We start from the raw sequence: 13,619 nt of genomic DNA on the forward strand, positions 1-13,619 counted from the left end.
CCCGAGCTAGAGGGTATCCACACTGGTGGGCCTCCCTCCTCGCGCCACTCATGTTGTTCCTTTATTATTATCAAATTTACTTATTGTATGTATATAAATTACAGGTTGTAAATATTTTATTTTATCTAATAAAAAAAAAAAAGGTTATATAAGCATTAAGTAGTATAATACTATTATAGTAACACGTTCCTACAATTTATTCAATTCTCGAAATATAATAATACTGTCCATTATTTAACATAAAATCTAAATTTTAAAAAGATTTAAAACTATTTTGAAAATAGTATTATAGTGAATAAATTAATAATAAATAACTCGTCCAGGAATAAATTAGAATAAATTTAATTTAATACAAATTAGTCGAGTATTTCAAAAGTAATCTTGTATATTTTGATACTGATTATAAAATGTTAATTTAAAAACTGTTATGTTAAACAATTAAATTTGTTATTTGTGCATTTTAAAATAATTAAACTTAAGTGTTACGAGATTGAACTATTAAAATACGTTCAAATCAAGTTTATTGTTACCTACTGTATAAATACATTCAAGGAAACAAATATTTATTTTGTGAAAATAATAATAATGGTTAAGGGTTTGCATATCTTACTTACAATATAATTTATAATATTAAAAACAATAAAATATCAAACGTGTAATTGAATGTTTAGCAACATTATTATAATTGTTGATATATTATGACACACTGACCCAGTTTAAGGCTACTATCACACATTACCTTAAACAGATATATTATAATTAATACTAAATTATTTGGATTGCAATAATGACGTATGTCCTCATAGTATAAAATGTGATTATTGTAAAAGTATTTTTTTTTATTTATAAAGAATATTGTGACTTATCATATTTGAAATAGTTTATGTTACCTAATTTGGAAGTGGTTTGAACCTTAATTCAATAAAATAATTTGTACTATTATTATAGTTAATAACGGCTTATTAAATACCATTTTCTGTTCAAATTTTATATTTTTTTATTTGAATTTCATGCTTTAAACTAAATAATTAAATTTAATGATTGGTGGTTTCATTTTGCATATAATTGATATTAAACATTCTTATTTGTAAACACAATAGAACAAACCTTTAATTATTATTGTTAGTAGTATTATTTTGCGATTCACAACAAATAAATGAAATTAAAAAATATAATTAATATTAATGTATACTTATTAAAATAGATAATAAATGATAAATTTCTAAATTCTTTATAATAATACAACTAATCGATGACCATGATAAATAAACATTTAATACACTTAATATTTTAAATACCTATATAATAGATATCAAGACTTAGTAACACTGACGAAATACAATTTTGACATTATTTATGACTATTCAAAATTATGTTTCGAAAAATCTAAATATTTTTAAATTCTTAAAATAAAACATTCAATGTTGAAATGTAGACAAAGTAAGCAAGGTAGGCACATACTACACATGTTATAAATTCAGATCGACAAAAACTGGCCACTAAAATAACTTGAAATATTTATTTTAAAAACATTGTAGTGTAGAGAGGGCAATTAAAGCTAATAATTAATATTGGAACGTACATAATATTATATTATTAATATTTATTACATATAGTATTGTAGGTAATTAACATGTTGTACAATATGTTATATATATTCATATAATACATATTATTGAAACTCGATTTGTCAACACAAAACAAGTACACGAGTAAAACGTTAGGTTTTGAATGTACATGACGATCATTTCATAAACTAGTACACATTTTTCATAAACAATTTTAAACTTATGTTATTTCTTTAATTTTTATTTCTGTTCAATATTGGATTTGGCATGGTTAAGATAGTAATATTATTTGACCTCCGAGTATTATACCAAATTAATTTTTCAATGTTTGAAAAAAAAAACTAATACACTGTTTAATTAAATATCTATACTATACGCAAGCCACTCGTTACATGAATATTTATATTTTTAATAAAAGATTTACTTTTATAAAACCGAAATTAAATCATATTTAATATGAAAATGACCATATAGTATACTACGAGTATAATATTATAATTTGTGATCGTTTTTAAATGACACTAAATTAACACTCGTTATTTACGAATATTCATAACATTTATAACTTATTTTTCTTTTTAATGTTTTTCAAATCTTAAACTCGAATAACCTTAAAAGTTATATTTTTTCTCATATTTTTTAAATCATTAGTTCTCTGATTAAACATAGAAACTAAACTGAATACTGATTATTAAAACATAAACATCCAAATATAAAGTTATAAAATTATATTTTTGTACATATTGGTGTTAATATGTGGGCTGGAGGTATTTATATAGAATATTAAATAAATAGTTTATGAACTGTAAGCTTTTAAAGTTTAAACGAGCGCATACAAGAAAGTAAACTGTTAATCTCTTTGCCCATTTAATAATCACCGATGCACACCTTTAAATTTTAAACACACAAAGCCAGCAAACTGTAATAATATATTTGCTTAATATTGAATGACACACTTTTTCACTGAAAAAATACTGTACATTGAAGAATCAAATTGTTTTAACAACCACTATACAATGTACTAATCACTGATTAGTACTAACAAAATGTTCATTTTTCTATTGTTTTCTTATAAACTTAGCTAAATATAGAATCATTGTTTTTACAAAACGTGAAAAATTATTAAATAGGTATTCAAATATTGATAATACAAATATCTGTATCGAAAGTTTAAATCAATGGCGTTGCGTAAAAATGAGATAACTGATATTTTTGTGATTTTACAAGAACAGCATTTTAAGGTTTGTATAACTATACCAATTTAAAAACTTAAATTGTTGATAATATGATATTTATAGTTTTTGATTGTGTAAGATACACTTTAATAGTATAATTATTATTTATTTTTCTTGACTAGACTAACAAAAACTGAAATACATACATGCAGTATGCGTAAGCACATATTATACCTTCACCTATCACACATGTGCTCTATAAGCTATTTAAAAATTCGATTTGGTTTGTATATTGTAGAACATTGAGCTTATAAACTACCTAATATATTAAATAATATTTACATGATGATACATATTAATATTATATGATATAATATTATAAAGTTAACCTACGAACGATATAACCTATAGGTAAATGTATCAGCGTTAAATCATATACCATGTATACAATGAATATACCAGGAAAAAATGTCTACGGTGAAAATTTCAAGTTTACTATTTGAATCGATAAGCACAAATTCTGTGTGCCTTTGAACCCTTGTAATGATCCGTTCACCATTTCATCCAAACATATACGGTAGCAGTTTACCTACAAACTGCTTGGCTCGCATTCCTATACGCCCAAGTTTTGGTCTACAAAGGCGGGACAACATTTACCTGGCCTGAAATTTGTGTTAATTAACCGAACGGTTTACGATTTTCTCGACCACAAATGTTTATGACTTGTCCCAGTGTTCGATGGGAGGATCCAATCTCGTATATTGGAAACAAGCATATGTATAGAGTGTGTTTGTGTGTGTGTGTGTGTGTGTGTGTGTGTGTGTGTGTGTGTGTGTGTGTGTGTGTGTGTGTGTGTGTGTGNGAGTGTGTCCAAGCCAATTAAGCTAAATCGAGTGACGACTGCAGACGATACCGAATGCTACCGAACACAATAAATAATATATATCGTTATAAATCCTGGTAAATTATATTTTTGTTTTGCAAAAAATCATAATTCCAGTAATACGTAGCAAACCAAACATAATGTTTGAACTATGTTACAGTAAATTAAATTTTAAAACTTTTATTTTACATTGTTTAATATTTTATTTCAATTTTTTTTTTATTAGGTATTCCAATGGCATTTTTAAAGATTATATTATAAATTAAATTCACATCCTGAATTGTAACAATATATAATAAATATATTTAACTTTGATATAATATCTAAATAAGTATATATTTTTCTAAAATGTTATATGCACCGCACTTAAAGCATGTATATACTAATACTATACCTACATTATCTTAAAAACTTATAATGACTGGGGAAAAAACATATAAAATATACATTTTTATAAATCTAAATAGTTTTTGAATTTAAAAGCTTATCATACCACTGTATTTTAAATAATGGCAAGCGCCAAGCTTAGCGAAGTAAGATAAGTGTCCAGTACCCTCATTTATGTTCGTTCCGGAAGTATCTACTTTTTATATTAATTTAACCAGTTTTATAAACATAAGTTAAGAAAGTAAAATACTCCAAAAATTACTACCATAATGCACATCTGTTTATTTTTATACTTCGTGTCTACTAAAAACGTTATGGCTAAGTTAAAACCATGTACAATAAACCTGGAAAATATTTAAAGTATTTGGAGTTTTTTTTTTTGTAAATTTCTAAAATATTATAAGGTTCTGCTGAGCTCATTGAAATGTATACCATAACTAAATTATAATTGTTATATAATTTAAATTTTAGAAACATAAAACAACTGTATTTTAAAATAATGATTTGTAGTTATATTAGTATATTTTGGAGTTTCAAATACTCAAGTAAGATGATAATTTAAATAATTTATTTTGAGACACAAACTACTATGTAAATAACTGTGTGAAGAGGCCTAAATTATAAATGTTGAAATACAAAAAATGATACCTGTATGTATGAAATTACAACTTATAAAATCCAATCTATGAGAAAATGTCTTCGCGGAAATATGACATCAGGTAAATAAAATCAAATATTAAGACAATATAATACAATAATAATTGTCATACCTATACTTTTCATGTTTAAGAGCTGTTTTATTATGTGAGACCATTATATATTACAATCATTATTATAATTACACTGAGTGTCGATGAGTCCAACCTTGAGTTGTATTACCATTACTATTTAATATAATATAATAATATATATATTATTTCATGTTTAAAATATGTAATTGCTCTTACAGCCATATTATAAAATATTTATCATACTCCATGAGTAAACACGAAGTACTTCGTTTTTAAGGCCAAATAGTGTAATATGGTTGTACTTAGATACGTTACTGTCTATGTTAAACTAATTAAGGTTTAAAAAAAGGAAAATAAAAACGTTTTGAAATTTTCGTTTATTGGTGACACTAAGGATTCAACAAGTGTCAGTAACGCTGTAAAGTAAGAATATAATTTCTAAGGAAGATAAGTACTGGGTACATATCAGATTATTTATTTACCTATTTATTTATTTATATAACTATATATTCCCACAATCGGACTTCGAACAGTTTTTTTTTCTTTACTTATATAACAAAAATAAAACATAAATTATAAGCAAATTAACTTAATATAAATCTATTAAGTTTTACATATTATAAGAAAATACTTAACAGAATTGTTAACATTCAAATAATATTGATTTCAGCCTGATTAATTAAGTATCATGGAAAAAATCGAAATTATTGATTGAGTTATCAGAAATTAGCATACTATTCATCGATGAGAATCGACTTTAATTATTACGATAAGTAGGTACATAAAACAATGGTATAATAATAGAAGCTTACGATTTTAGACATACCTATATATCATACATTTTATTTTTGATGAGTATTAGATAAGAAGGGAAATTGCGTGCATCTAAAGTCTTCCAACAATATATGTATTATAGACTATTAAATCTGATGGCAGACAAAGTAGTAATCGACTTTTAATTTTTATTGCTATTCACTCCCTCATTTTATTTTACTTTGTCGTTGAAAAAAGTTATACTTTTTTTATTTACATAGTGAAAACTGTTACCGAGTTATTATACACTCAATTCAACGCGTCTTTAGAAAAATGGCATTTTTTCCGGAAATTAAGAGTAAAAAGTTTTCTTTTATTAAAAATTCTGTCGCGTTCGTCCTAACGACTTCTTCTTTCATTATGGCAGAAATAGAGAGAAAAAACACTGGAAAGGCACTAGAAGTCAGTGGCCTTTTTTATCGTTTATAAAACAATAAAATAACATAATATAATATTAATATTATATTTAACATAACAAAATAGACAAACCATTTTTCTTTTATTGAAATTTTCGAAATATTTATCAACCCCAATACCGAAACTTCCTTTCCTACACAACACAATATTATATTATTCTTCATTAGTATCTAATTTAGCTACTTATCGAATTGTATTCGCATTGTCGATCAAAAAAGGTATCACGTCCATATTATGCTAAATTTGCACAAATAATAAACAGACTCAAACCAAATTATACAATTGTTTTCAAACGAAACTTTTCCCTTCCAATGTACATTCATCCTTTGTACTAAAACTGTCCAACAATCGTACTTATGCATACAATTGATTAAAGTATGAATGAAGTTAGATAAAAAAAAAATGTTTAAAAAAAACATGGTAAATAATATTATATACCACTGTTTGCGTTAACTATGAAAAAAATCACAAAGTTCATTCTACACTTCTGAATCCATATAAAATAATTGTAAATAGACAAAGTCTTATACAAAATAAATCACATATTACATAATTTAAAAGTTCAACATGTAGTGGAAATATCAAAATATTTTAGATGTCTAAATAAATACTTTTTCACTCTTTTAATTTCAAATAATATTATAATTTGTACATAATATATGTATTGTTATATATACAGGAGCAAATATTTCTTACTATGTACTGATGTTATCGGTAATTATATTATATTTCATTAAAATTTGCTTAAAGATATTTATAAAGGCAAAAAAAAATACTTTCAAATCTCAATAAATACTACAACATAACAATATCAAAGTAAATATAACTAAGCAAATATCCACCCACCAGAATGTACATAAAACCCATGAACCTCACATATCAGTTTCTATGGAATATTTAAAACTGCATTTTACCCGACATGAGGAAAATATTCTTTTTGTATTCCATAGTTAGTTTCAATAGATGCATTAGAGTTTTGTAGCTTATAAAGGACTAAATATATTATTTCATATCTGTTTAATTTATATTTAAATTATGTATCTAATACTTTGACAGAAAGACTCGTGTTAGTTATGAAAAAAAAAACAAGTTTTAACATTCAAATTTTGATTATGTCTTCGATAATCCTTTCTAAATTGAATTGGTAAACAAAATGTAATTGGATTTTCAGTGTAATCAAATAAATTGATTTTGACAAAAACAAGTATTTGGTTTGAAACCTTGTCCATAACAATTATGAATGACAATAAAAATTGTTAAAAACAAAAATAATTAAATAATTTACCCTAGAATTCAAATTTAAAAAATAATTAAGATTAAGTTTAAAGTAAAATCTAATTAGCCTTGAAAATAACAGACATTTCAAATTATTTCATTCATTTTAAATTTATATTGCTACCTATGTATTTATATCTATTTTGATATAATAATAAGTAATACGAAGATTTATTTATAACTGAAAAAACATAATACATGTATGTAATAACATTTTTATGTCAATGTATTAGTAAATAAATACTAATTATTAATAATCATTGGGGATATTATATTCATATATTTGAACTCAATTTTTTACATAAAATTAAATATTTGAATAAACTGTATATACGTTATAAGTGAACATATTTTAATTCACATATGGTGTTCACTGTAGAAAGTGTACTTTCATACATTGTAATTATATTATATATTATAACATTTTTAATTTATTATCTTTAAAACGTTTAAATAAATTCTGAAATACTTATTACTTACGTTAGAAATTTGACTCAATTTTTGATTCACAGGAATTTACTAGACAGTATCTGTAATGATAAAGTACAATTTCTCTATTAATAACAAATTATGCTTAGTTTACACTGTTAAAGAATAAACGTCAAATATTCGGCTTTATCTATTTGAACCTTTATTAAATTCCAAGCTCCATTTAAAAATACAAAGAACATAATACACTTATTGTAATATTTATTTGCTTCTATGCTATATAACTTTAGTCCTATGTAAAGTTCTTAATTCTAAAACTATACAGCATTTTAAGTCAATATGTTTTAAGCTAAATAACAGGAAAATAATGGAATATTACAAATGTGGCCCACATTATAAAGAACTTTTTTCTAAAATTGAATAAACTTGCTTCTTTTACCTACTTTAAAAGCGTATTAGTTTAGAACCACTGGAATCATATTATAAATAGCCTTGCATCGAGATAAATTATAGATCACTCTCTATGACACGTAAGTGGACATCGTCCCCGCGTGTGTTTTTTTCGTCTTACTAACACATAAAATATCAAAATGTACATCCAGTAGTCCAGCAGTTCCAATTTTGCTTTGTTACCTTAAGTATTAAAGTAAATTGGCGTATTATACGTATTATATAAAACTTAAACGTAATAACATTATCAGCATTATCTTGTTGGCTTTTAAGATATTTTAATTTTAAGTGAGCTATAAGTAAGTAATAATACTTGAAAATTATCATAATTCACTTAAAAAATTAAAATATCATAAATGCCAACGACACGGATATTGTTCATACATTGAAGTTTGATAATATGTCAGTTTACTCTGTAATATTTAAGCTAACAATACTTAACTGAAAATTTCGAATGTACATTTTGGTACTTTATGCGTTACTTAGGCGGAGGCAACATATTCGTCAACTTAAAAAAAATGGTTTAACTCCTAATCTCTACTTAAATTTTTTACTTGGCGCGTCTCTAATTTTATCCAACTCCGCCTCTCGTGTATTGAATCATGGATTCAAATTATGCTATATTTATCAAAGTACTGTTTGTATAATATCATTTACAGGATGTAAATTGACAATTATATTTATATAAGTTCTTAAAAATAAATAAACAAATAAATAACTGCTATATCAGAAAAATAATGAATATATAGTATACACCACACAGATTGTTTTTAACACAAAATTCCACTACTGTTAGTTACAAATACTATTATGTTTCTTAAACAGTTAAAATTGTTTAAGGTACATATGTCACACAATTTTAAAATATAATGTAACACTGTATCTTTTACTTATACTAAAATACTACGTATAAAGAATAAAATAGTAATAAACAGTATAAAGAGATAAGATTTTTTTTTTGTAAATTTTGAAAATAATTGTTTAAATTAATTTCACATGAAGTATTTTTTTTGTATAAATACAGAAAATGCAAAATTATTATTATTTTGAACGAGTACTGTGAAGTGAAATATCTATTACAAAAAAAATGGCTTTAGTATTAAATGTATCATTAAGTTTACACAAACTAAGAAGTTACTCACATTTTGTATAATAATAACTGTAACGCATGGAGATAGAATGAAACTCAACAAACTTTATGTCACTTACCCTATTGAACTTTCTTAACAATTGGATAATAAAAAGAAGTTTTTCATTTAATTTTAGTGTACTCAGCGTTATCTTGGAATTTATGTATTTTATACAAAACTATATGTGCTTAAGTTTACTATTGATAATCTGGAATACTCTTGAACTAATTATTTATAATGAATTGTATGAGTATACAGTACATTTTCAAAAAAAAATAAACTAATATAGAAATATAATTCAATAAGTAACATAATATTTAAGTTCAAATGTATGAAACCAATACATGTAGCAGGGAGTAGAAATATTAATTATTCCATATTCTTAAACAATTAAAAAAGTATTATAATGATAAAAATGTAATTCATACTAGGTATTTATTTTACAACAATTCTAAAGTTATAAAATTTTGTTCAAAAATATAGCTACTGTAGAAAATCATTTAAAAATATGAAAGATATTTAAATGTTCTATTTTCAGTTCTTAATTTGATAGATTACTAAATTCATAATCAACTAACTACTATCAAGCTGCAAGAAACATATTATACACTGTTATAATATACGAACTTTACATATTTATTATAGTCGCATTAGTATACATTATCAGTTGACACAATGGTTATGTTGCTTGCTAGTTGAAATTTAAAGACCATTAAATCTGTGATTACTGTCTTGGACACTGAAGTCCTCGATTTATAAGCTAATTCCCGGGGTATAACGACATGGATTGGAAAATCCCATATTACACAAGTTTTGGTCAATGGCAAAGGGACGTCTAATGAGCTCAACTATGAACCCAAATGTTCTTATTATCCCCTCGATAAATCGCTATAATAAAATTATTTCCCACCATAAAATGATTAAAATATACTCAATATTGATAAATATAAATCACGGTTATTGCTTGACAATATCTGGTTATTTTTGTACCTATTTATTTTATTTTATTATCTTATTTTTATTAGTTATAATATTTATATTATTATTTTACTATATTATATTAGTCATAGTGTAAAATTAACCACTAAGTACCACCCGTTTTATTCAATTATTTAATTATTTGTATTAACATTATTATTATTATTATTATTAATTTTTGAGAGTACGAAGTTAAAACACATACAATTATTCCTGATTTAGTGAATATCCCAGTAAAAGAATCAGAGAAATGACGGAATAAAAGATTTAATTACATATCTTTTAAAAAAACAAATATTTTATAATTTAAAAGAGATCAAAAAGGAACCATAGAAAACTCACCCTAATTCATATTTTGGTATTTGTTTTAGCTGTAAATATTATCATGCATACAGTGTAAGACTACTGTTAATGCTGTAAACTAAACTCTGCATAAATTAATAATGATTTAATTTAATTTCGTTTTCTGTTTTGCAAGGTATAACTGTATAAGTACACCTCTAAAGAATAATAACACACATGCATATATATATATATATACGGTTAAATATCTACTTAATTATCCAGTTTCTATTAGCTCTTCAACTGTAACATATTGTTTGTCCACAAAACGCTCAATACAATATAATATTTGTGTAATATAATGTTACACTTATATAACATTCATTTATAATATTTACAACGTGTGACTAAAAATAATTTCGTATACTGCATATTTTCTAATGTTTAAAAATTAAAAATTAAAAAAATATAAACTCGGTAGTTATTCAAATTTTTCGAAGTTAAAGATTAGATGCCCAGTTTATGTGGTGAGATATTTGAAATAAAAATCAATTATCATAGTATGGAAAGTAATGGAACTACAACCGGAAGCGTAAATATTGGTTGGTTTCCAATAGCACGTACAAAACGAGGACTACAAAATGGAAAACTATTCCTTTTGTACTAATAAGTAGTATGGGCTCTCTAGGGTTTTCTCCGTAGAATACCTTTACTCTTGTTTTCCATCAACGTACGTACGTACCTGAAACACAATTCTTTTTTCTGAAAATCGATTTTCCTTAAACTTCTGTTTTCCTAAGGGAAAATCTAAACAATTTTAACATTATTCCCCTCATTCGTCGTTTCCAACCTTTTTTATATTTATTTTTAAAGGGCAAAGTAACTAAATTACGTGTATTTTTTTATACAACTGTCTTGTACGTGAAGGTCAAAGCCAATCGTTACGGTCCACCTTTTACGCCATATGTTGAAATTGACCACCAACAGTTATTTGTACCAAAAGAGCATTTCAACTTACTAATCAATTCACTGTATGTTATGCACTAATGTTTATTCAAGTATCGTATGTCTGCTGTGGATCAATAAACTTACAATATCTCGTAAACTGACTATAGGTATGTATTCCGATATAACCGATAATAATTAACTAAACTCTACCGAAATTATTTACAATTCCCTTGCAACAGGCGATTACTTGTATACGTTGTCAACTGAAGTGATTACTGTAATATTTTGTGAAATTAATTTTTCTTGGTAGTAATTTTGCAAAGTAAAAATAAAATTATTAATTTTTCCCATGTACCCAATATATAAGTAAATTAGAATTTGTGTATTTTGAGTTACAGAAATACGTTACTCATGAATACAACAGTGGCCTACATAAATTTATCTAAAAAATACATAAAATATAATACTTATAATTTGATTCTTCTTGTATTCAACTTTTTTATAAATTATATTGTATTATACTTAGAGTTCCTAAGGCATAGTTGAAAATCCCACAACATGCTATGATTTATTTGTTCAAAATGAAAATGAAATTGATTTTCGACTTATAAGAATAATATTTTAAGTTCCAATCTTCATGGATATTCATGATTTGATATCCAAACGGTTTGTATACAAGCACTCACACACACAAACAAAATCCTTCATACTTACACGAATAAATGATACATATACAGTATATATTATATACTTTATATTTATACATGTGTGCTGAAGCTTATTCGTATTCTGACCATCGGGTATGTTTCCGTGAATAACTGCTCAACAGATTTTGTTGATACGACACCACAGGGATCGTAGGTTCAGGTATATTTGCACAGTGGTTTTCCCTATGGGAATAGACCCTCCTCAAAACTTCGAAACCATCCGAAGAATTAGGCACGTAGTTGCTATTTGCTAAATATTATGAATGGCCATTAAGCGTTAACGATTGTGGTGCAAAAATAATTGTTATTTTCCTAATTTCATAAATTACAATATTATTGATTTTTACAGTTATTTATTTTATTTCAATATGTCTAATATTCAATAGACAAATCTGTATGATACAATACATTAAAAAAAAATATTATACAGTCATGGAGATAGATTATTAAAAATAATTAGTTAATACCTAGTAAGGCCATCGTATACTGCCAATTATAAGGGTTGAACAAATAATGTATAAATACCCACCGAGTCTCTGGGAATCGATTGATAAAACTTTTATTGAAACGATCAAGTAGTTTTTGAACCCATAGAGGACAAACAATGAAACATGCATTTCTTTATATATTATTTGTTATTTTTACAATTGTATTATTTTATTTACTCTAACTAATGGCATATATACACACAAAAAATATTCGTTTTTCATATACTTACCAAAACTAAATACTTGTGAGAACCATCTTTAAATTACAAATTTTTAAAAATAATTTCTTGCATACACTGTTATGACCTAATAGGTTCTACATATATACCCCTAAATTGTGGCCCAAAGGTAAGTATATTGAAAATGTCAAGTCTCTTACTATCACAGTATTGGCCGTATTGGCCGTACGCTGATTTGTCATTCAGGACATTTTATTTTATGAATATAATATTATATGTAGGTACATTGTACATTTATATTATAAGTCATAAACTATTTACGTACAAGTAATTCAATTGAGGTATTGAGTACTTTCTCAAAATTCAAACTATAATAATTGGGATACCTAATAAAATGACTGTTTTCGAATTTTAGTCGATATACCATGAAGAAATACAATTAATATAGACCAATAGATTGCATAATTAAACGTAACTATAATTTACTATATACATTTGTATGTGTGTATGTGTGTGTACGCGCTCGTGCGCGTTTCCTTAGATCCTGGAGTACTGCAAAGGAAACTTTTGTGAACATCAAAAAATTAGCCCAAAAGACTCCATTAGTAATCGATAGATTGAGATACTATAAAGATTTTGGACCATTATATTTATGCCTTTAATGAGTCTTCACACAAAATTATTTATTTAAATTAAAAACAATGCATATCCTTGTAAAACCAATTTATTAGGCAGTTGGCTCAACGCATTTATGAATAAAATAATTAGGGGAGAAAAAA

At 25.2% G+C, this 13,619-nt stretch overlaps 1 protein-coding gene across 3 annotated transcripts in view; it reads right to left on the reverse strand.

Moving 5' to 3' along the window:
* LOC111030319 (acid sphingomyelinase-like phosphodiesterase 3a) overlaps positions 1 to 13,619 on the reverse strand; it is a 194,599-nt gene that overhangs the window by 130,509 nt on the left and 50,471 nt on the right. For 2 of the 3 annotated variants that reach the window (XM_022309747.1, XM_022309745.1), the window contains one exon: positions 7,730 to 7,779. The exons of the other annotated variant lie outside the window; for it this stretch is intronic. The gene's annotated coding sequence lies outside the window, so the exon portion shown is untranslated. The remainder of the gene's footprint in view (positions 1 to 7,729; positions 7,780 to 13,619) is intronic. 3 annotated transcript variants of the gene reach the window in all.

Source organism: Myzus persicae, unplaced genomic scaffold (assembly GCF_001856785.1).
Source record: "Myzus persicae strain clone G006 unplaced genomic scaffold, MPER_G0061.0, whole genome shotgun sequence".
NCBI lineage: Eukaryota > Metazoa > Arthropoda > Insecta > Hemiptera > Aphididae > Myzus > Myzus persicae.